Below are 25,657 nucleotides of genomic sequence, written 5' to 3'. Positions count from 1 at the left end.
GTGGTCAGTGAGAGGAGCATAGTTCCCATTGAAATACTGGTCAGTTTGTTGATTTAAATTTACTTGTTCTTTATTTTAAATATTGTATTTATTTCAGTTTTGTCTTTTTACTTTAAAATAAGATATGTGCAGTGTGCACAGGGATTTGTTCATAGTTTTTTTTATAGTCCGGCCCTCCAATGGTCTGAGGCACAGTGAACTGGCCCCCTGTGAAAAAAGTTTGGGGACCCCTGACCTAGAACAAAGTGTAGCTGACATTGAGAACCACCATTGTATGTTGACTTAAGGATGAGAGCTGTGTTATGGTCATTTTTTAAATCACAAGCACACACAACAGTACCGGGCACATACAGTCTTAATAAACTTGAATGTATAATGAAAATACAAGGACAGCCTGACCTGTGGTGGCGCAGTGGATCAAGCGTCGACCTGGAACACTGAGGTCGCCGGTTCAAATCCCTGGGCTTGCCAGGTTAAGGCACATATGGGAGTTGATGCTTCCTGCTCCTCCCTCCTTCTCTCTCTCTCTCTCTCTCTCTCTGCCTCTCTTCTCTAAAATGAATAAATAAAAAAAATAATTTAAAAAAAAAAAGAAGAAGAAAATACAAGGACAGCATTCCTTATTTTTATCTGACTTGGGGAGGATGAGGAAAAGACTAAAGAAATACTGCAACCTCAGATGAAGACCGGATAAAATAAGTCAAGAATCTGTAGTCAACCTAATTGCCCTCTGCACCAACTTCACTACCCCCTGCCTCTGTCACCCCAAACTTTTCCTCCAATCAAAGGAAAATTGTCTTCATTGTAGGTCCACTCCATTCATCCTGCAGAGAGGCTAGGTAAATTATAATAGATAAATCTGCCAGGGGCAAAAAGCATAAAAAAACAAGTTTATTATGGGAAAGGGGGTTCTTAAATTATTAAGCCACTCTTCCTAGGGTCAAAGTTTCCAGAATCATCAATTAAATATTACTTTTTATTTTATTTTACTGATTGATTTTGAAAAGAGAGGAGGGGGGAAAGAGAGAGAGACATCGACTGGCTGTTCCACTTATCTATGCATTCATTGGTTGATTTTTGTAGGTGCCCTGACTGGGGATCAAATTCACAACTTCAATGTATCAGGATGATGCTCTAACCAACTGAGCTACCTGGCCAGGGCCTGAAAATTTAACTAGCCAATAGATCTGCCGTTTTGCAGGAGTAGATTGGAGAGCTAGAATTATGCTGCCAAGCTTAAATCCCATAGAAGAGCTTGGAATAAATTGGTATCTCCTTTACCTTGACCTGTCCACTGAGAGCTGTACCTACCTGCCATTGGGCAACTTGGAGGGACAGCCATATGCAGGCAACTGATGACCACTACCCAGGACATCTGGACCTAGGTCTCTTCCTTTTTAGATATTTATATCCAGGTGCCTGCTGAACATCCCGCAAGCACTTCACACTCATCCAACAGCGACTTTACTATTTTTTCTACCAAGTTTGCCCCTCCTCTCATATTCTGTAGCTCCAATGATGGTGCCTCCACACACACAATCTAGAATCATGTCATCCCTGCTCTTCCTCTTCCTCAAACAGGACATCTAGAAAATAGCTAAGTTCTGCTGATTTTCTTGACTATAGACTTTCCAACTTCATGCCTTTCTTTGTCCTAGTTCTGGTTTTCTACTATAGCAGAAACCTCCTCCAAACTATCCACCACATTGTTACCAGAATAATCTACTAAAATATGTCCATGTAATCCTGGCATGGAAACATCAATAGATTGCCTTCACTTTCTAGATTAAGTCCAAACTCCTTAACTGGGTATACAAAGCCCTCTACGATCTGGCCTTTGCCTACTTACACAGTCTCATATTTCACCACCCCCATTAGACACTTTAGCTACTAGCAACATAAAAATATTTGTTGGTCCATATGTACACACCATGTTGTTCCTTGCTCCTGTGCTTCTGCTAGGAAGGTTCCTCAGCCTGAAATGCCTCTTCCTTCTAATTCTCATCCTCTTATCAATCATCACAACCTCACCTATACCTTCCTCCTCTAAGTCCCAGTGATGTCATCACCTTACAAGAGTCTTCACTAATCAGTATGCACATGTGCGCACGCAAACACACACACACACACACACACACACACACACATCTGCACATAATTCTCCATCCCCCAAAGCTAGGTTCTGTGATCTTCTCAATTCTGGTACAATATACCCAGTGTATGCTTCTATCACTACAATTATAATGCACTGGGGAACAATTTTTTTTTTCATTTTCTGTTGCATGAGGTTTTAGAACTGTTTCTATATATTTCTGCATCGCTGATTCCAAATCTGAAATCTGTTTTTTGATGCATGCTCCAGTTTTTATGCGATTTTAATTTCTTTTTGTCACAGTTAATGGCATACATTGGTTTTTAAGTTGGAGTTAAAGGGCAATGACTCTTGGATTGAACATAACCACAAGACAATTAGTGTTTTACAAACATCACTTTTACATAATTGTAGTTGTTTTTAAATGTAAAAAATTATTATCTAATAAAAAAACACCCTCTTATTTTCTCTTAAGATTGAATCATGGCATCTTCAGTAGGCGTAAATGTAAGAATAGTCCTGACACCTTCTGTTATATATGTAGCTGTTACACACTTCAATGTCAAAGGCAAAATATTTCATCATTTGTGACACGTGCATATATTGCCTATTTTCAAGTTCCCCTTGGTGATCAAGACAAGAATTGGGCTCCTCATATTGTGTGTCATAATTGTGAGAAAATGCTTTATGACTGGACCAAAGAAAAATGCAAAGGAATGCTTTTTGGTATTTCCATGGTTGGGTGTGAACCTAAGGACCATAGCAGTGACTGTTATTTCTGTCTGATCCATACAAAGGGCACTGGCAAGAAAAAATGGCATATGATCACATATCTTAATATTCCTTCAGCAATATGACCTATCCCACACTCTGAGACACTCCTGGTTCCAGTTCTCAATGGTTTTATTTCTTCTAAGGACGAAGAAAGTGAACATGGTGATCATAAGTATTTTGATAAGATGCATGAGGAAATGGTTGTAGAATCTGAAGGGTCTTCTTCTGATGTCAAGCCGACATTAACCCTTCAGCAGTTTAGCCAACCCAAATTGAATGACTTAGTAAGAATGACATAAAAATTGTCCTCGACTTTCTGAAGTGTGAGGAGTATAACTGGATCATTTGTATGGATCTTAAAATGGTAAATTTTCTGCTAGGACAACAGAGAAGTTTCATGAAGTATCCTTGCTTTCTGTGTTTGTGGGACAGCTGAGTTCAGGAGAAACACTGGACACAGAAGGAGTGGCCGAACGTGAAGCTCTGGAAGTAGGGATACAAAATATTGTGAATGAACCTGTAGTTAATTGAGACAGGATCATTTTTCCCCCACTTCACATCCAACTTGGCTTAATAAAGCAGTTTGTTCAGGCTTTGGATAGAGAAAGTGAATGCTTTCAACATATTATTTCTGCTTTTCCTGCCTTGTCTTTCGAGAAGATAAAAGCAGGTGTATTTGATGGACCTCAAATTTGAACCCTCATACATGACAAAGAATTTGTCAGGAAGATGAATAAGGTGGAAAAAGCAGCATGGCAGTCTTTTGTGGCAGTTACAAAAAACTTCCTTGGCAACAAAAAAGCAGAAAACTATAAACTTCTGGTTAAAAGGATGCTGTTGGCTTTCCGCAACATTGGATGTAACATGAGCGTTAAGATTGAACAGTCACCTTGATAAGTTTCCCGAAAATCTTGGAGCTGTTAGTGATGAGCAGACTACTGCTGCAGCATCAAATGAGATTGTCCTCAACAAGTACACAAACGCAAGAGCTATAAATGCAAATTTTTGCCTGAATAGAATTTAAATAAGTTTTGCACAAACTTTATGATTAAAATAAGTATTTTAATATGTTCTATTTTGAAATTATAGACAAATTCTGATGCAATCATATCTTTTAGTGTATTAGTGTATTTACTGCATTATATAAATTATTACATTTTCACAAAGATGATGCCCAAGAAGACATTGTACTTCATTATGTTAAACTAAATGTTAAAAATTTTACAATAACATAAAAACCTAAAATCTTGAATTTCAAAAAAACTGTAGCTTACAGAGAAAAACTAGTGTCAGATTTAAGATCAGCACACTTGAAATAGGTAAGAACAAGTGTTTTTGTGGACGCAACAAAATTTTGTTCCCCAGTGTGATTCTCCAAACATTTGTCTACGTGTCTACTTTGTACAATAGACCAGGGGTCCCCAAACTATGGCCCGTGGGCCACATGCGGCCCCCTGAGGCCATTTATCCGGCCCCCGCTGCACTTCCGGAAGGGGCACCTCTTTCATTGGTGGTCAGTGAGAGGAGCATAGTTCCCATTGAAATACTGGTCAGTTTGTTGATTTAAATAAATTTACTTGTTCTTTATTTTAAATATTGTATTTGTTCCTGTTTTGTTTTTTTACTTTAAAATAAGATATGTGCAGTGTGCATAGGGATTTGTTCATAGTTGTTTTTTTTATAGTCCGGCCCTCCAACAGTCTGAGGGACAGTGAACTGGCCCCCTGTGTAAAAAGTTTGGGGACCCCTGCAATAGACTGTGAACCCTTTGAGGCTCAGGACTGTGTCTTAGTGTTCTTGATATCTTCAGTGCCTGGCCCACTTCTTGACACCCAGTAAGGAGCAAATATTTTTGTTTCAAATGAATGAATAAAGATAAAATGGATTAGGGCAAAGCAGGCATGCCAATGAGGAAAGCATTGCAATCAGATGATGACATTTTAAATTAAGGTTAGACAGTCAGGAAAGGGGACAAAGGAGAAAAGACAGAGATTTTAGAGAGTGACTCAATAGAGCCTTAGTGGTGGAGCAGGGAGAGCTCAAGGGCAACTCAGTGATGCCTTTCGGTGATGAGAGAGATGTAAACACAGGAGAGGTCCTTCTGCAGGTGGAGGCGCTCTATTCTAGATGCAGCTGAGGCGTCAGAGACAGAGAGAGAGAATGTATCTGGGAGATGGGAGCGGTATTCAACACTGAGAGGCATTGAAACCATGGCATGAATCAGTTCACCCAGAAAAACTATAAAGACTGAGGCTAGAAAAGCATCCGTTGTCTTTGATCTTCAACTTAATGCTTCTCTTCTCCTCCATTTAATGCTTTCCTTGTCATTTGTATTAACCTGCTTTCTTTGTATCAAAACTGATGTACACTAGAGGGAAGAAGAGTCCATGGTGTGATGTGCTTGTCCAGAGTCCCCGGAAATCGTGTGACAAAGGAACATCCCCTGAGACAAGCTGTTTCAGGAATGAGGTCAGACGGCAGAAACTTGTGTTTGCAGGAGAAGTTGGTCCTTTGTGTATACTATGTTGGATGGAAATTATTAAAGAATCCTGGACATAAGAAATAATTATACATCTTTCTACTTTGCCCTGCTTTTAAAAAGTATGTCCTTAAACTAGATAGAGAGACAATAGATAAATAAATTAGATAGATAGATAGATAGATAATTCATATATATGTATATGAATTATTTATCATTCCTAAATCAGTATTACAAGATAAGAATACACACACACACACACACATATATTTCCATTTTTTTTTATGGGGCATGCTAGATACTATAGTACACTTAGGTTCAAATAAAATAGTTTCTGGTCCCAACCTAATCCAGATAAAATAAAAACTTAGAAGATGTGATTTAAACTCTTAAGTTAAACTGCATATTTTACATTTTGTTTTTTCTCTCATTTCTTCATTCAGCAAGGATTTGGTAAGAATCTATCACTTGGCGGATACTCATTAGAGCTTGGGAACATGGTCATGAATAAAACATACTTGGCTGTTTTCCTCATGGAGCTTGTAGGATAGTAGAGGAGAAAGCAATACTGTTTGTAGGATAAAAATTAGGGAATGAAAATACAGTACTAACAGAAAAGGGTAGATCGTTGAAAGAACAATATAAATGACAAGAAAAGTCAGGGAGGAGGATGAAGGGTGGGGGAGTGAGGAAATACACCAGATATAATTGGAAACAAGAAGGGTATGGGCATATTTAACAATATAAGGGCATAAGCTTAAAGTTTTAAACATTAAGTCGTCTCTGGAATCTGATGGGTTCACTATGGTGGACTTGGGTAGGCCTTCACTGATCCCATCGGATACCTGTGCTGTTGAAGATTGCTACTATATTATATACAGATGATCTAAAAATCTTGTTTTCATTTTTCTTCATTTTCTTATTTTTTAAACAACTTCTGAAAGTTTTTACGCAACTTCTATGCTTCAAAGATATTCTTGTTGTGAAGTTCATATTTAAAAAAAATTTTTTAATGCTTTTGCTCAGAAAAAGATAAATTTTCCATACCACATACCACAACTGCATTATTTGTACTCAGGATTGTTGCCAGTTAAAAAGTTCAAGCATACTGTTCTGTAAAGTAAATTTTGGGACATTGAAACACAGGCTAGGGGGGATGATTGGATAAAAAGTATTACTTTATTCATTTAGCTCTCAGTCTAAAAAAAAAAAAAAAATACCCAGAAAATAAAAGTTCAAACATATTGCAAATTGCCTTATTAAAATTTCTGCTGAACCTTCCAGGAGCTTGGAGTCTGCTCATTGTTTACTCACTTCCATTCTCCTCTTCTTCCATGGTAATGAGTTGTAGCTGGGCAGCATTTCCCAGCCTCACTTGCAACCAACATAGCCCAGAAGTGATGTATGTGTCCCACTACTGGAACTGGAGCAGAATAGTCAGTGTGCCCTCTTCTTAAGCTGGAGCATGAAACTATCAATGGCACAACTTCAACCATGCAAATGAGGACAGTGTCCTACAGAAAGGCAGAAAGACCTGAATCCCTGAAAGACTATGTGGAACCGAGCCACCATGTTGACAAGAACTGCTCAACTTGCATCTAGTCTCTCTCACAGCAACTTAGTCATTTTTAAATGCAAGGATTGAGCAAATACAAGTATGTTCTGAATTGCACAGTTGTGTGAAGTGACGAGTCAGTATAGTATGAGAACAAAGATATGCTGCCAGCAGCAGAAGGCAAATTTTAATTATTTGACTGGATCTTAATTGGTTTAGCGTGAAATATTTTGCTATACTAAGAGGAAGTGAAGTGATTGTTTCACATAATGGAAGAGTCAATGGCTTAACTGTGTTTTAGTTTTAAGAAATAAAAATGAGATTATCGACAAGTATCAAAGACTGTTGTTAAGGTAAAGAGAATTATTGCAGTTGAGGAAACACTTATCCCAACTTGTCTGTGAGACTTTTGTTTCCCTTTGAAAATCAGTTATGGCTCTGGTGTGAAACAAACATTCTGGAGATATGCAATATGTGAGCAATAGCAAGTTTAAGGAGAGAGAATGAATGGCTGGTAATGAGTATTTCTGTGTTTTATTCAAAGATGGTCCCTTTTTTTTTTTTTTTGTATTTTTCTGAAGTTGGAGAGTCAGACAGACTCCCGCATGCGCCCGACCGGGATGCCCAATGCTCTGCCCATCTGGGGTATCGCTCTGCTGCAACCAGAGCCATTCTAGCGCCTGAGGCAGAGGCCACAGAGCCATCCTCAGCACCCGGGCAAACTTTGCTCCAATGGAGCCTTGGCTGCGGGAGGGGAAGAGAGAGACAGAGAGGAAGGGGGGGGGTGGAGAAGCAGATGGGCGCTTCTCCTGTGTGCCCTGGCCGGGAATCGAACCCAGGACTTTCGCACACCAGGCTGATGCTCTACCACTGAGCCAACCGGCCAGGGCCTCCTTTTCTATGGTCTTTACATCAACTTCCAAATTCTGTCTCTACTAAATTTTAGACATGATCAGAGAGGGCTGTTGAGACATTAAAATGTCTTCATTAACTTTATATTTTTTGTAATAATGGTGTGCTTGTGTAATGACATCAATGGCTTCTCATTGAGATTACCTACAGGTCATTTAACATATCCCACTGAGAAAGCAGGATCTTGAAGGTGGGAACCCCCAATACACTCCCATCCCCCAGAAAAGCTCAGCTCCCATCAGCTGCGTTATTCTGCAGTCCTACAGTTATGTCCCCATATGTGTTCCCACCTCTCCACTATCTTCCTTCTATTTTTCCCGTGAAGCCACCAAAAGGGTTAAATTTCACATTTGAGTAGAAACTAGAGCTTAGTCACACAGCCACAGTTCCTTAATCTTAGTAATGAAAATCAAGAACAACTTAATATAGTAGTCTTTAAATATCTCCAAGAAGAATGAATTTTAATTTTTATATAAAAACTTTATTCTTTCATTTTATTTTATTTTGTATTTTTCTGAAGTTGGAAATGGGGAGGCAGTCAGACAGACTCCCGGCATGCGCCTGACCAGGATCCACCCGGCATGCCCACCAGGGGGCGACGCTCTGCCCATCTGGGGCGTCGCTCTGTTGCAACCAGAGCCATTCTAGGGCCTGAGGCAGAGGCCACAGAGCCATCCTCAGCACCCGGGCCAACTTTGCTCCAATGGAGCCTTGGTTGCGGGAGGGGAAGAGAGAGACAGAGAGGAAGGAGAGCAGGAGGGGTGGAGAAGCAGATGGGCACTTCTCCTGTGTGCCCTGGCCCGGGATCGAACCCAGCACTCCCGTATGCCAGGCCGATGCTCTACCACTGAGCCAACCAGGCAGGGCCAAAACTTTATTCTTTTTTGTAGATAATACTATGCCAAGCCTAAAAGTTATACAGAAATGCAAAGGACCTAGAATAGCTAGCTGAAACAATCTTGAAAGAAGAAACAAAATTAAAGGAATTTAATTACCTGACCTTAAGAATTGTCATAAAGATACAGTAATAAGGATAGTACAGTAGTAGCTAAAGGAATGGCATTTAACTCTCTAGAACAGAGTAGAATTCAGATATAGAGCTACACATATACTACAGTCAAAGGTTTTCACTAAGGGCACTAAAGCAACTCAGTGGAGAAAAGAAAATCCTTTTAATATGTGGTGCTGGAATAAATAGGCATTCTTTATCTCACACAAAAGTTAATTCAGAATATATCATAAACACAAATGTAAGAGTTAGACTTATAAAGCTTCTAGGAGAAAATATAAAATAATGTCTTTATAACCTTTGATAGGCAAAAAAAGTTTTAGAGAGGTGACACAAAGCATTAACCATAAAAAGAAATGATAAATTGAGACTTCATCAAAATTAAAAGCTTCTGCTCATCAAAGGATGCCATTAAGAAAATGAATAGACTACCCAAAGACCAGGAGAAAGTAATCACAACATAAATCTGACAGAAGACTTTTAGTCAGAATAATGGATTCCTATAATGCAATAATAAAATGACAAACAACCCAATTTTTAAATGGGCAAAAGACATGAACACTTTCCAAAGAAGATATGTGAGTGTCCAATAAGCCCATAATAGGATACTCAAGACCATTAACTTGTTTGGGAAAGACAAGTTAAAACTACAATAAGATGTCATTGTAAACTCACTAGATGGCTAAAATTTATAAGATTGAACCAAATGTTAGCAAGGATGTGGAGCAAACAGAACTTTTGGCATTGCTGGTGGGACTCTAAAATGGTATATTTATATAAGCATTTTTAAATACTGTTCTGAAGGGTTTTTTTTCTTTTTTAGAAATTAAATTTAATGGGGTGACATTGATCAATGATACCACATAGGTTTCAGGTAAATATTTCTATAGCATTTGAACTGTTGGTGGCTTTATATACCCATCACCTAAAGTCAAATCATGTTTTGAAGTTTCTTAAAGAGTAAAACACACATCTAATCTTATAACCTAGTAATGTCAATATTAGTATTTATCAAAGGAAATAAAAACATATGTCCACAAAAAAAACTTTGTACAAGAATATTCACAGAAGCTTGATTTCTAATTGTCAAAACTGGGAGACAGCCCAAGTGTTCATCAGGGGAATAAACAAACAAGTATATTCATACATTGGAATACTTTTTAAAAATAAAAAATGACAAAGTACTCATACATGTAACAACCTGTTTGAATCTTGGAAACTTTATATTGAGTGACAGAAGTCAGACATAAAAGACTACATATTGTATAATTCCAGATATATGAAGTTTTGTAGCAGAAAAAAATTTTTGTAATCAACCTGACCTGTGGTGGCGCAGTGGATAAAGCATCGACCTGGAAATGCTGAGGTCGCCGGTTCGAAACCCTGGGTTTGCCTGGTCAAGGCACATATGGGAGTTGATGCTTCCAGCTCCTCCCCCCTTCTCTCTCTCCTCTCTCTCCCTCTCTCTCTAAAATGAATAAATAAAATTAAAAAAAAAAATTTATGTAATCAGAACAGTAGTTATCCCTAGAAGTGGTGACTGACTTGGAAAGGATGTGAAGAAACTTTCTAGTTAATGGAAATATACCTTCACCTTGATTACCTCAATAGGGATGTGAGTTGGCCCTGGCCGGTTGGCTCAGCGGTAGAGCGTCAGCCTAGCGTGCGGAGGACCCGGGTTCGATTCCCGGCCAGGGCACACAGGAGAAGCGCCCATTTGCTTCTCCACCCCTCCGCCGCGCCTTCCTCTCTGTCTCTCTCTTCCCCTCCCGCAGCCAGGGTTCCACTGGAGCACAGATGGCCCGGGCGCTGGGGATGGCTCCTTGGCCTCTGCCTCAGGCGCTAGAGTTGCTCTGGTCGCAACATGGCGACGCCCAGGATGGGCAGAGCATCGCCCCCTGGTGGGCAGAGCATCGCCCCTGGTGGGCGTGCCGGGTGGATCCCGGTCGGGCGCATGCGGGAGTCTGTCTGACTATCTCTCCCTGTTTCCAGCTTCAGAAAAATGAAAAAAAAAAAAAAAAAAAAAAAAAAAAAAAAAAAAAAAATAGGGATGTGAGTTAAATGGATATATGTATTTATAAAACTGGTTCAATTGTATACTTAAGATGTATGCGCCCTGGCTGGATAGCTGGGTTGGTTAGAGTGTGGTCCCATAGTGCAGAGGTTGTCAGTTCAATCCCCTGGTCAGGGCACATACAGGAACAGATCAATGTTCCTGTCTCCGTCTCTCTCTCCTCTCCTCTCTCTCTAAAATTAATAAATAAAAAAATAATTTAGCCCGACCAGGCAGTGGTGCAGTGGATAGAGTGTCAGACTGGGATGTGGAGGACCCAGGTTCAAGACCCCGAGGTCGCCATCTTGAGCGCGGGCTCATCTGGTTTGAGCAAAGCTCACCAGCTTGGACCCAAGGTCACTGGCTTGAGCAAGAGGTTACTCGGTCTGCTGTAGCCCCACGGTCAAGGCACATATGAGAAAGCAATCAATGAACAACTAAGGTGTCACAACGAAAAATTAATGGTTGATGCTTCTCATCTCTCTCCGTTCCTGACTGTCTGTCCCTATCTATCCCTCTCTCTGACTCTCTCTCTGTCTCTGTTAAAAAAAATTTTTTTAAATAATAAAATAAATAATTTAAAAATTATGTTAAAAATATCTGTGCATTTAACTCTCTGTAAATTATATCTAAATTGAAAATCAATACATTTCTCTGCCAACAGCCACATGGTGCATTCTCTAACCTTTTAATTCTTACACTTTCAATAAAGAGTGCATTCAGATTTGAAGTCTAGGCCCTGGCTGGTGGCTCAGTGGATAGAGCATTGGCCTGGCATATGGACATCCAAGGTTCAATTCCTGGTCAACAAACAGGAGAAACGACCATCTGCATCACCCCCTTCAGCCTCCCCCTTCTCTCCCTCTTCCACTTTCGCAGCCAGTGGCTTGAATGGTTCAAGCATGGCCCTGAATGGTGAGGATAGCTCCATTGTAATGCATCAGCCTCAGGCACTAAAAGTAGCTTGGTAGGTGAGTATCATCTCCGATGAGATTGCTAGGTGGATCCCAGTTGAGGAACATGTGAGAGTCTCCCTCACTAACTCCATTTCTTTCACACACACACAAAAAAAAATTACTTGAAGTCTGTTCCCATATATGTCCACTGTCCACCTCATCTTTTAGCCTTTTGGATCATGAGGAAGGAGTTATCATGTGGGAAGATGGGGGAGGGGGTCACCATGTGACTAGTCATAAACCACAATGGACCAGAATATAATCACATAAAGTAAGCTGGTTTACCAATTTCAAATAGAAAGAGGAATAAGATAAAAAGGTACATTGTACATTTATAGAACGCATATAACAAAGGTTAATTAAATAATATTTAAGTATTTTTAAATGATAAAGCAAATATTTGAAGGAAAAAGTCACTTTCCCTTAGTTCTGAGGAAGAAATGTCTTAAATAACAAGTCAATCTGCATCACTATTTCTGTGCTTTATTAGGAACTAGTTAATAATGTGCAAGATATTTAAACTAAAATACAACACACAATATTAATTTTTGTTTATCCTAAAAGGCCAAAGAAGGATGAAGTAAATAGTTTCTGTGTTTGGATTTTAGCAGTGCACAGGATGGACAATATGCCTCGTTTTTAGTGGTTGGAATTCAGCAGATTTTTAAGTGGGCAATGTAATTAAAATTATTCTTTATCTTGTTTCCCTGTAATGTTCCTCTCCTTGTCTCATACTTTTATTTTGAGATCAGAGTAGACATTTTCCACTTATTCTTCATTGTCTTGGCCTATTGACCATATTCTCTCCTTGCCTAAGCTCCACCCAGACTTTCCTGAGCCCCACTCTTGGCATGTAAAGACTTGAACAAACATTAACATAGATTCTAACAGCTCAAGGACAAATCCCTGGGATGACCCAGCCCTACTTAAAATGTCTGCCTGAGAAAACTAAAGGCTGCCAGGAGAACTTACTGTTCGTTCCAGCCCACACCTGAAGACAGGGCAGGTCCTGTGTCCCAGTCTCTACTGACTTCAATCAGTGCCAATTCGCATGCAGACGGGATTGCAGTTTGGTGCGGCCACTGTGGAAAACAGGATGGAGGTTCTTCAAATAATTAAGAAATATTAGAACCATCATATGACCCAGCAATCTCACTTCTGGGTATTTATCCAGGGAAATCCAAAACACTAAACCCAAAAGATATCTGGACCCTTGTGTTCATTGCTACATTATATATGTATAATAGCCAAGATTTGGAAGCTACCTAAGTACCTATAGATAGGTGATCAGATAAAGAAGATGTGGTACATATATACAATAAAATATTACTTGAATATAAAAAAAAAAGAATGAAATCTTACCATTAGGGACAACATGGATGTCCTTAAAGGGTATTATGCTAAGTGAAATAAGAGAAACTATGCTAAGAGAAACTCAAATACCATACAATTTTACTTTTATGTGGAGTCTGAAAAAACAAAATGAACAAAACAGAAACAGACTCATAGACACCAAACTGATGGTTGCCGGATGGGAAGGAAGTTTGGGCAGTTGGTGAAGAAGGTGAAGGCATTAAGAAGTACAAATTAGCAGTTAAGAGAAGTCGTGGAAGGTAAAGTTCAACACAGGGAACATAGACAACAGTATTGTAGTAAGTATGTATGTAGGGTGCCAGGTGGGTGCCAGACCTCTGGGAGAATCCATTTGTAAGGTATATAAATGGCTGCTCACTCCATACACCTGAAACGAAGATAATATTGTATGTCAACTGTAATTAAAAAAATTTTTTTTACCATGCCAGTTAACAAAAGCAGATGGGTTCCCCCTTTTCGTAACTTTTCACTTCCCTGATTCTCTGAAGGCCCCGCTCACCCTCCTCTACAGTCTCTTGTTCTCTCTGAAAAACACCCAGGCACCTCTGCACAAACCACAGTAGAGTGCAGTTCACACTGTCCTCTTTTCCCTGTTGCAATAGCACGATACATATATCATGGTGATTAAAATCACAGTGCAGTTCACACTGTCCTCTTTTCCCTGTTGCAATAGCACGATACATATATCATGGTGATTAAGTACAGTACAATGGTGATTAAAATCTTCCCTTTGCACTTGAACTAGTGTCCAGCTCTGCCTGCCTTTGACACTATTTAGCTGTCACCAAAAAAGGGGTAAGCAGAGAAGAGCCTAAAAGGAGCTTACAATCAAATAACAAGGACAGGGCACCCATACCGTAAACCTACACACAGCCACTACGGTATGCTGACCAAATAGTAGTTCAGAGGCTGTGTAGTCGAAAGACAGAATTTGATCAAGAAAGTTTTTCTAGAAAGGAGAAATTTTAAGAAGGCAACGAGAGGGTATATATAGTCTAGAAAAGGCAAAACGTCACATCCAGCCCAACGCGGTCTTAGGGATGGAAACCAGCGGCGTGCTTGGACGCTGTTTGAGTGACGGACAGTTTAGTGAGAGCAGACGGGTGAGGGTCACAGAGCATCCCGGAATAGATAGGCTGGGATGGCCTCTTTTCCAGCATGGCCAAGGAAAGGCTCTGCCCTTTGCAACAGGGAGATGTGGGCCAGCCAGGAAAGGCTTTCCTGCCTCCCAGAGAGAGCACCTCTGAGCAGGAAACCAGGGTGGGCGAGGGGGAGCTCCGCAGGCGGAGCGGGCCTCCCGGGCTTTTCAATGTGCAGCTTTCGTGTTAGGACTCAGACCACAAAGGACCTGAGCTACTCGGGGTTGGGTGGAGCGAGGGATTCATTTTGTTTTCTCTCTTGTTATTATTGTTGTGTTACTGTTTTTTTGTTTGCTTGCTGCTCCCCTAGTTTGCTTGGCTAAGGCCACAATCTGGACACCTAGACATTCCCCCCACCTCAGAGCACAGTTCCTATTTCCCTCACCCAGAGCCACTCCCAGGACTCCTGTAAGTCCCCAAGTCCTTCCACCAGATTTGCTTCTGAAACATCTCTGACACCATCTCTACTTTATTGCCGAGGATTCCCTGATTCAGAGCTCCATTCGCTCACACTGCAATCATCAACTGCAAAGGTTTCTGAATTGTTTCACTGCTCCTATTTCTCCTCTTCACCTCCTCAACCCCCTAAAACATGGATCCTATCTTGTCACATCCCTACTGAAAAACCCTCTGTGTTTCCCCATTACCTAAATAATAAAGTCCAAACCCTCAGCACAGAGGCACCACCTGGCCCAAGACGCCCTCTGGTTCCCCACCCACCATTCCTTCCCTCTCTGGCCGGCCCTCGTCACCTGTATCCCTCTCGGTTCATCTTCTAGGTGCCAGCGAGTTGCCACTTTTCAATCAGCCAAGCATTTTCATTTGTCCATATGTTTTCTTGCAGTTTCTTCAGCCTCTAAGCCCCACCTCTGACCAGCACCCTTCATATTCCCTTCCACACCTGCTCAAATATTCCTCCCTGCAGGAAACCATCTTGACTTTTCCAAACAAAACAAATCCTTCCTTCCAGTCTGCTCCCAAAGTTTACCTCCCCGTTGCAATCCTCATGGCTTTGGTCTTTATTTAACACTTTAGTTATATCACTTGTTTAGTCTTTTATGAGATCATAAAATCCTTAAAGGTAGAAATGGAGTTACACACACAATTTGACAGGTAGTGATATATTGCCTCAAACTGTTTACCTTTCCTCATGTCTTAATCTTCTCTTTCCATCTAGGTTGTAAGCTTCTTGAAGAGTTAAATACTTTTCTTCCTCCCCACCTTCATTTCTTCACCCTTTACTATTGTAGTGAACCTAAATTATCCTTTTATCTGTAAAAGGCTAGATTAGACCACCTAAAGTTATCTAAGTATAACATCTGGTAATTCTAAGAGCAAAGGGTAGGAACCCAAGAAATACATTATGCTGATCCCACAAGGGCTGCTTAGGTAGTATTTATACTCAGGAATCAAATAGTATTTACTCTTTTTTTTTTTTTTTTTTTTTGTATTTTTCCAAAGCTGGAAACGGGGAGGCAGTCAGATTCCTGCATGCGCCCAACCAAGATCCACCCGGCATGCCCACCAGGGGGACAATGCCCTGCCCATCTGGCGCGTCGCTCTGTTGCAACCAGAGCCATTCTAGCACCTGAGGCAGAGGCCACAGAGCCATCCTCAGCGCCCGGGCAAACTTTGCTCCAATGGAGCCTTGGCTGTGGACGGGGAAGAGAGAGACAGAGAGGAAGGAGAGGGGGAGGGGTTGAGAAGCAGATGGACGCTTCTCCTGTGTGCCCTGGCCGGGAATCAAACCCGGGACTCCTGCACGCCAGGCCAACGCTCTACCACTGAGCCAACCGGCCAGGGCCTAGTATTTACTCTTTTTTAAATAAAAAAAGGAATCGAAGCACTGCAGACCTTCTTCCTCCATGCTCCTGTTTACTGACAACCTGCCATGCTCCTGACATTGGCCTAAGCTCAGTGGGTACATCAGAGAACAAAACCATACCAAGACCCTGCCAACTGTGGACCTCACAATCTAGGTGGGGACATAGACAGTAAACAAAGACATGTGGCATGGTCAGGACAATAGTGCCAGGAACCAAAAATACTACACTGCCACTACTAACAACAACAACATGATAATAAAAAACTGGATAAGGAGCTAGAGAGCCACGAAAGGCGATGACATTTTAAAATGACAATCAGGGAAGTCTCTCTAAGAAGATGCTAACAGGTATAGAAAACACTGCTGGGTCTGACCCAGCAATAGATAGAGCATAGGCCTGGGACACTGAGGACCCAGGTTCAAAACCCTGAGGTCACCAGCTTGAGCACAGGGTTGCCCGCTTGAGCGTGGGATCATAGACATGATGACCCCATGGTCTCTGGCTTGAGCCCAAAGGTCGCTGGCTTGAAGCACAAGGTCACTGGCTTGAGCAAGGGGTCACTGGCATGGTTGGAGCCCCCCCCCTTGTCCCTCCCTCCCTCCCTCTCTCTGTCACTAAAAACAAACACTGCTGATGGTCACCAAGGCCATACTCCCCCTGTTTTAGAAGAAAAACACCCAAAAAGAGCTTAAGAAAGTCAGTGAAGAAACAAATGAATAAGTAAACAAATGATGGATTATGAATGGTGTTTTATAGTTTTTTTTCAATCTGGAAAAATGCTGACTTGATAACATGTGGAGTGACAAGCTATATATATGTGATCTCACCTAAATTAAAATTAAAATTATGTATGTCTATGCATAAAAATTATAGTAGAAGAAACAGTACAAAATGTCAGGCTAACAATATCTTTCAAAATATTTTTCTGTATCTTTAGAGAAATTTTTAATGTAGGTACAAGCATAAGTAGTATAGCTCCCTCTAAATGGAATCTCATGACATATATACCATTATTCTTTTTTAATTTATTTAAAAAAACAACTACATTCCTGTGTCAGAATATCAAGAGGTGTCTCATTCTTTTTTCAACCACCGGGTAGAATTCTCTTGCTTGGTGCTCTATAATTTACCCAAACAGACTGGCTCCAGCATTTTATTTGCAAACAGGGCTGCAAACAGCAGCTGCCTGCAGCTGAGGGTGATCCAGCCAGCACAGTTATTGATGTTTGGAGCATCTCAGAAGGGCCCATGGTACAGGCTGACCTGACTTTGCTGAAGCTAAATATATACTTCTAGACTGAGTGTGACTTCACAGATCCGGCTTCTCTACTGATTCCTAGGTTAAACATTATTGCTCAGGTCCCTTCGGCTATGAAGTAATTTCTGAGATTGGCCAGAGTGCCCACTGTTGTCAAGAGCAACACATACATGGCTTGTGGTTGTGTTCTCTTCTAGTCTGCACTGGGTACAGACCCTATACGTCTTCTCTGAGGCTCTGGATTGCCTCTTCCTCTTCTTTCTCTAGGCTGAAAGCACCCACCAGGTTGGCCTCCACTTTCAGACTCCAAGCGCCAGACTTTGGGGTATGAGATTTGGCTTTTTGGGTAGCCTTTGAGGAGCCAAACCAGCAGTGCGGGGGAGTCCTGATGGAGTAAACCTTAATAAGAAATGAGATGAATAGCACCTAGAAGAAAACCCTCCACCATGTCTCTTCGGTGGATTAGTTAGAAGCCCAGCTCTTCCTTGAAACTCCTCCAGATCAACCCTGCCTGCTGAGCATGCTCCGCCCCACCCCCCACCTGCTGAATCTCTCTGCCCTTTGGTATGAAATCGAGAGGAGCCAGTGTGGCTTCACAAGTCTCCTTGCCTAATTTCCCATTATTACCCTCCCTCAGGTCCTTAAACTTGAACTTCCCAAATAAAGTATCAGCACTTGATCTTTGCTTCAGACTCTGCCTTCTAGAGGACCTGGGCTATGATACACATTAAAAGGAAAAACAAGCCTTCCTTTTCTTAAAAAAAAGTAAGACAACTACCCTATAAGGAGATTTTTTGGAAGAATTCTCAGAAATAGATAAGGCCCTTGGTGTGTGTGTTCATATAAATGTGAGATAATCTTTAATAGCTCTTTTTCATTAAATATAATAAACATTGGATATCATTGTTTAAGTAATAAAAAGAATCAATACTACAAAAATATCCCTGTACAAACATACATATATACATACCTGTGTTATGCATGCATTTGTGTAGATAGGTACACATTTAACTATGAGCACTTTGTGAATTACCTGGAGGATTAATTTTTAAAAGTGAAAATATTGGATCAAGGGATAGATGTATTTTTTATTATGATAGGTAATTGACAAATTGCTCTTTCAAATTTTCAAAGAATTAACCTTTTATCCCAGTAGGTAGTATTTCCCCAAATCCCTTGCCAATTTTGAATACCATTAAACTTTTTAATCAATTGGGTGGTTTTGAAAATCCTACTGGCATTTATTATAAATAGGATTGTAACAGCTGCTATCTAAGAACAGAATATGTACATTTTTCATATCTTCAGCAGAATTGTAAGGGTTCCCTCGTACAGGATGGGTATATTTTTGTTATTTTAGTTCTGTTAGACTACAAGAAATCATTTTTTCTATTATGCTTTCTAGAAGGCTTATATTTTTATGTATTAACTTTGAAAGTAACTACTATTCTGAATGTTCCTGTTGCATCTAGTAATTTTTCAGTTGGTTCTCTTGGAATAAAACCACATTATCTGCAAATAATGATAATTTTGACTCCACTATTCCCAAATAGGGCCTCTTCTTTCATCTATCATTAATTCAGTCATTCAACACATAATTGAGTTTCTATTGTGTGCCAGACACTGGGGAGGCTATAAATCTACTACCTTTGGATACAATTTTCAGAGCTGTGTTCACAGTAGAGTGCAATAATACATATCCTTGTCTTTTTCAGTTAATTTTCAAGGGAAAAATTAATGTTCTAGGTTTCATTATTACATGTTATATGGTTCTGCTTTGAAATATACACATTTTTATCAAGTAAAGGATATATTAATTTGTACTTATTATACCATGAGTTTTTTTTAATCAAAAATGGATGTTGATTTTTTTAAAATACTTTTTTAGTGTTTATTAGGATGATGATAATATATCCCTTAATCTACTAGTGTTGTTAATTATATCATATTAATCTTATTTTACAATTATTTCTGCATTTCTACTCTGTTGAAATGTGCTGCTAGGTTTTATTTAATAACATTTCAAATGCCATCGCAATTTCAATGTAGTCCTTTATTCTATGTATTAATATCTCATTCAGGGTTTTAGCATATGTAACATTTATCTCTAGTGTTTTTCAATGATTTGAATGATAAGAAAAATGTGCACTCCCTGAAACTAAAGGACATCAGTTTTGTGTTCTTGCACCAGCAGAACCCTGAACTGAGAAGGAAACAATGTAACAGCAGAAGACTTACACTATCTACTTGACATCTTAGCTTAATGTTGCTCCACGAGATTTTCAGTGAACCTGAGCTTAGTAACATAGCCTTTGCTTTGCCAAGATGTAAGGGCTAATCACCAAGAAGCAAGGCTCAAAGCTTAAAGCTTAAAAGGTTGTTTATAGTCAAGGAGACCTAGGTTGAAGTCTTGACTCCGCCATCACTGGCTCTGTGATCTTGGGAAAGCCATTCACCTCTCTGTGGTCTACAAAATGAAAACTATGACTATAACTACCTCTGATGAAGATGAAATACAGTAACACACTTCAGTGGTCCACACAGTACTCAGAATGTTTACATGTTTGATTAATTTAGCTACTATTATTAGTTAATAGTTTGTTATTGCTACTCTTTTTCAGGACCTTCTAAAGTTAAAGAGCTCTGAAATCCATATGCTATAGGTGCTTCTAAACTGAAACACATGCCTTCAACCTCTGACCCACCTTGGTCGACCATATCACAAGTAGCAGATCACAATTTCAAACTCCAGTAAGATATTCTGACTCAGCTTACAAATTTAGATAACATTGATATTTGCTATTTTTTTATTTAGAAAATTAAATTTAAGAGGGTGACATCGATCAGTAAGAGTTCATAGGTTTCAGGTAAATGTTTCTATAGTATTTGAACTGTTAATTATGTTGTATACCCATCACCCAAAGTCAAATCATTTTCTGTCACCATATGTTTTTCCCTCTTTACATGCTTCCCCCACCTCTCCCCCATTTCCCCCTTCACCTGGTGACCACTTCACTTTTATCTATGTCCATGAGTGTCAGTTTTATACCCTACCTATGTGTGAAATCATACAGTTCTTAGCTCTTTCTGATTTACTTATTTCACTCAGTATAATGTTCTCAAGTTTCTTCCATATTGACATAAACGGCACTATGTCATTATTTCTTATGGCTGAGTAGTATTCCATTGTATATATGTACCACATCTTCTTGATTCAATCCTCTATCGAGGGATACTTTGGTTGTTTCCATGTCCTGGCCACTGTGAATAATGCTGCAATGAACATGAGGGTGCATGTGTCTTTACATACCAATGTTTTTGAGTTTTAATGTATATATACCCAGTAGAGGGATTGTGGAGTCATATGGTAGTTCTATTCTTAATTTTTTGAGGAACTACCATACTTTCTTCCATAACGGTTGTACTAATTTGCATTCCCACCCACAGTGAGTCAGATATTTGCTATTCTTTATTATAGCATCTTTCTTTGTGAGAAACTGAAGCATTTTGAGCCAACACTACCCCAAAAAACAAAACTGATTAAAACAAAGAAATTTTAAAACACACACATAAGCTTTTCTGCCTAAATTAACTGTGAAAGTACATAATGCCTCCAACTGGCAAGTGAGCTGACATGGGGTATGGATTTGGTAATGGTGGCAGCTGACAGTTTCAGTCAGTTAGGCTGTTCTTAAGGGGCAAAGACAAAAACGGAGTCTTTTCTCCATCAATTACTGACCCAATTGCTTAGTGAATTCCAGAGAGGGCAGTAAAGCTCAGAAATATTATTTCTCTCTTTCCAGCGGAACCTGATAAGAACTTACCAAAGTGGCTGCTTCCATGTGGTTTCCAGAAACACAATTAGACAGTGAAATTTCAGGTCTGGACTCCATTGAAGTGGCCATACGCAGTTTCAGAAACAGAAGAAACAAACGTGGAGGAGATGGTGGGTGACCGCCTCGCTTCATTTATGATTCCTCCATTACTTGTCTCCACCCAGTCAGGAACCCTAGAGACCACTGTTTATGGCAACGTGGATGCAGCAGTTAGAGCAGGGGTCCCCAAACTTTTTACACAGGGGGCCAGTTCACCGTCCCTCAGACCGTTGGAGGGCCGGACTATAAAAAAAACTATGAACAAATCCCTATGCACACTGCACATATCTTATTTTAAAGTAAAAAAACAAAACAGGAAGAAATACAATATTTAAAATAACAATCAAGTAAATTTAAATCAACAAACTGACCAGTATTTCAATGGGAACTATGCTCCTCCACTGACCACCTATGAAAGAGGTGCCCCTTCCAGAAGTGCAGCGGGGGCCGGATAAATGGCCTCAGGGGGCCGCATGTGGCCTGCGGGCCGTAGTTTGGGGACCCCTGAGTTAGAGAGTCTGTGCTTATGGCCGAACGATAAGTTCCCTCATAATCATTTCTAAGGTCTGCATAGATGATTGCATGGGTATCTTTGACAGAATGGACACAGGTCAGGTTTAAGTCCTTTATAAAAGTCATAGTTCCTGGCACAACCCAGGATTGCTCATCTCTATCCTGCTTTGCACAAGACTAATCAGATTCTATACACTGGGCTGTTAAAAAAAACATATATTCACTAAAACACTTCAATCAGTACTGGAAAGGTGGTGTGATCACCCTTCTGGGCATTGGCTGTATTCATGAAATGTGGCCAAAGGTCCCGTGACAACAAGACACAGGATATTTTTCCTTGTACAGAAAATGTGTAACAGAAGAAAACAAAGACAACTGCAAAAGTGAAGATCAGAGTGCAAAGGATTTGTTGTTCAAACATAAAAACTACAACAACTGTTAAGAAAAATTAAAGTGAGAAACCAGATATATATATATATTTCTAGGTTACATATAAACATGTGTGTATGTGTATGTATGTGTGTATGTACATATATGTATACATATATTCCTAACTAATGTATATATGTATAGAGTGTGTTCTTATAAACAAAAGAAAATAAACTTTAATAGTGAGTTGTGATATGATAGGTAGTTTAAATAATTTTCTTCAAACTTTAGCATTCTATAATTAAAGTTTTCTACAATACAGCTATATTACTTTTATTTTTTTTATTTTATATATATATTTTTTATAGTAAGTGAGAGCAAGGAAGGGCAGCGAGACAGACTCCCTCATGAGCCCCGACCTGGATCTACCTGGCAAGCCCCCTTCGGGGAGATGCTCTGCCCATCTGGGGCTGTTGCTCTGTTACTCAGCAACAGAGCTATTTATTTTTAGCACCTGTGACAGAGGCCATGGAGCCATCCTCAGAGCCCTGGGCCAACTTGCTCAATTTCAAGCTATGGCTGCAGAAGGGGAAGAGAGACAGAGAGAAAGAGAGAGAAAAGGGGGAGGGGGAGGCATGGAGAAGCAGATGGTCGCTTTTCCTGTGTGCCGTGACTAGAAATCCAACCTGGGATATCCACACTCTGGGCCAATATTTTACCACTGAGCCAACCAGCCAGGTGCTATATTACTTTTATAAACAAAAGCACATAGGAAAAGACAGTAGGGTTTTTTTAATTGTGTGTTTTTTATTTAACTAAACAAACTCTCAACACAAACAGCTGGAACATTGTTTATCTAAAAGCAAACTTAACTGTTAAGAGCATCATCCTGAAACAACAAGGTTGCAGATTCAATCCCTGATCAGGGCACACATGGGAAGCAATAAAAAAATGCACGACTGAGTGAAACAACAAATGGTTCCCTTCCCCCACCCCACCCCTCACTCTCGCTTCTTCTTCCTAAAAATCAATAAAAATTAAGCTCTGGCCAGATGGCTTGGTTGGTTGTAGTGGCAACTGGAAGCATAAAGGTTGCCAGTTCAATTCCCCAGTCAGGGCACATACAGGAGAAGCTCTATGTTCCTGCCCCTCTCAAAAAATAAATAAGTAAATAAATAAAATTAGAAAGAGAAAGGAGACAAAATCAGCATGCCTTACTGAGGCCACCTGTGCATGAATGTAAAGCCAGAAGCCACGGCCAGGGCCACCATCACAGCAGCCCGGCCCATGCAGGTTCGCATTGGATTCGGACAGTCGGTAAAGAAACCATGGAGCCAAAAACTGGTGGGCCATAGCCTTTAATCCTACCTTGCACCCGGCGGGCAAGTAAAAATACACACTGGGCTCCAAAACCCAGTCACACTCAGTGCTCACAAAGCCACTGACTTATCCGAGTTTCCTAGAATCAAAGGTTTCTAGCTCACCAGACTTATTCTCCTCAGTTCCCCATCTCCTTCCTTATCCCAAATAAAAAAAACTCTACACAAACTGGCATCTCACTCAGCACTCCATCATCTTGGCTGCTTCTCCTGGCCTCCTCCACGTGGCCTCCTTCTGCTGCTGGCTCTACTTTCTCTGCTCTCTCACGCTAACCTCAGGAACCAAGAGCCCAAACTCTCATTCCGTCCCCATTTTATAGTGTAGAAATCCAAACCCTTAATCCAATATACAAAACAGGGAAGTCTCTAATACAAAGTCACCCTCTGAGGCATGATAGGATTGTACCGCCCTACATCAAAAAGGGTAGGAAAGGCTCAATCCCAAAACCAAGCCCCAGGCTAAAGGATTCTGCCTGCCTTTAGCCCACCCCAACAAACAATATCACCTGGGCGACGGCCTCCTCCTGTTATCTTTAACAAAGTGAGCATAATACACCTCATCTGCCCAACAATGACCCTTAGCTGAGGCCACCTCCAGCGTCCTGACTGAGACCCACTGTAAAGCCAGGAGCCACGGCCAGGGCTACCACTACAGCAGCCTGGTCCACGCAGGTTCGCATTGGATTCGGACAGTCGGTAAAGAAACAACAGAGCCAAAAACTGATAGGCCATTTTCTTTAATCCTAGCTTGCACCCGGCGGGCAAGTAAAAATACACACTGGGCTCCAAAACCCACTCACATGCAGTGCTCACAAAGCTACTGACTTATCCGAGTTTCCTAGAATCAAAGGTTTCTAGCTCACCAGCCTTATTCTCCTCAGTTCCCCATCTCCTTCCTTATCCCAGATACAAACTCTACACAAACTGGCATCTCACTCAGCACTCCGCCATCTTGGCTGCTTCCCCTGGCCACATGGCCTCTTTCTGCTCTCTGCTCTGCTCCCTCTACTCTCTCATGCTAATCATCCCAGGAACCAAGAGCAAGCTCCCGCTCCGTCCCCATTTTATAGTGTAGAAATCCAAACCCTTAATCCAATATACAAAATAGGGAAGTCTCTAATACAAAGACACTTCTCTGAGGCATGATTGGATTGTACCGCCCCACATCAAAACAAATGGGAAAGGCTTAATCCCAAAACCAAGCACCAGGCTACAAGGATTCTACCTGCCCACAGAGACACACATTAATATCACCTGGGCGATGGCCTCCTCGTGGGCAGTGCCGTCTTTAACAAAGTGAGTATAATATATTTTATCTGCCCAACACCCGCCAAGATTTAGGCTGAGCAATGCTGGAAAGTCAGCCCATGGTTCCAAGGACCCTCCTGGTCCCAAGACAAAGGCAAGAGAGCACAGGAGTTCCTGCTGGTCAGATAACACTCAAATGGAAAACAATGCCTTGTTATCTCCAGCGAGAGAACACAGAATCACACCTCCGGTTTGCTCTCAGCCTGCCGTTAATAATCAATGTGCTGTTCAAAACCAGCCTCACAATGATTCCAAAAAACAACGACTCAAAATAAAACACAGTTTGTTATCTACAACAAAGAAAAAGAGCCAATAGAATCATAGACAATACTCCTAACTCTTCTGATACTAAAGATATGAGAAAAACAAACAAACCCACCATCGCCCAGCGGGAAGACCAGAAGCAACTTATTACTATGCAAAGAAAAGGGGAGAAACTACACAGAAGAATGAGGAGAAGAGGAGGAGAATGCATATCATTTGAAACTTATATTCCTGCTCGGGAAGGTCAGGAGCTAATGTAATACTTGATACTCACTGAAGTGTTTGCCTCCTTTGAGGCAGTGGTTGGATATTTCAAGGCACAGCTTGTAACTGGACCAGACTCAACCAGGCGTGAACTTGCAGGGACTCCTATGCGTGGGAAATGACAACACCAACCAGTTGTGATACAACCTGGTTATCACACACCCCTTACTGAAGAATTTATGGCTGACAGTTTGAAAGAAAATGCATAATTGTTTTTATCGGATAAACTCAGGAAAATAGTACTGAAAAATCTATGAG

At 40.6% G+C, this 25,657-nt stretch overlaps 1 non-coding gene across 1 annotated transcript; it reads left to right on the top strand.

Annotated features, from left to right (window-relative positions):
• Nucleotides 1-6,417: 6,417 nt before the first annotated feature.
• LOC136321178 (small nucleolar RNA SNORA36 family) lies at nt 6,418-6,552 on the top strand. The gene has a single exon (XR_010728466.1). It is a non-coding gene; the product is annotated as a small nucleolar RNA SNORA36 family (small nucleolar RNA).
• The last annotated feature ends 19,105 nt before the right edge of the window (nt 6,553-25,657 follow it).

This window comes from Saccopteryx bilineata, chromosome 1 (assembly GCF_036850765.1).
Source record: "Saccopteryx bilineata isolate mSacBil1 chromosome 1, mSacBil1_pri_phased_curated, whole genome shotgun sequence".
Taxonomy (NCBI): Eukaryota; Metazoa; Chordata; class Mammalia; order Chiroptera; family Emballonuridae; genus Saccopteryx; species Saccopteryx bilineata.
Note: the sequence above shows the minus strand (reverse complement) of the source record. Positions and strands in the feature narration are given on the sequence as shown.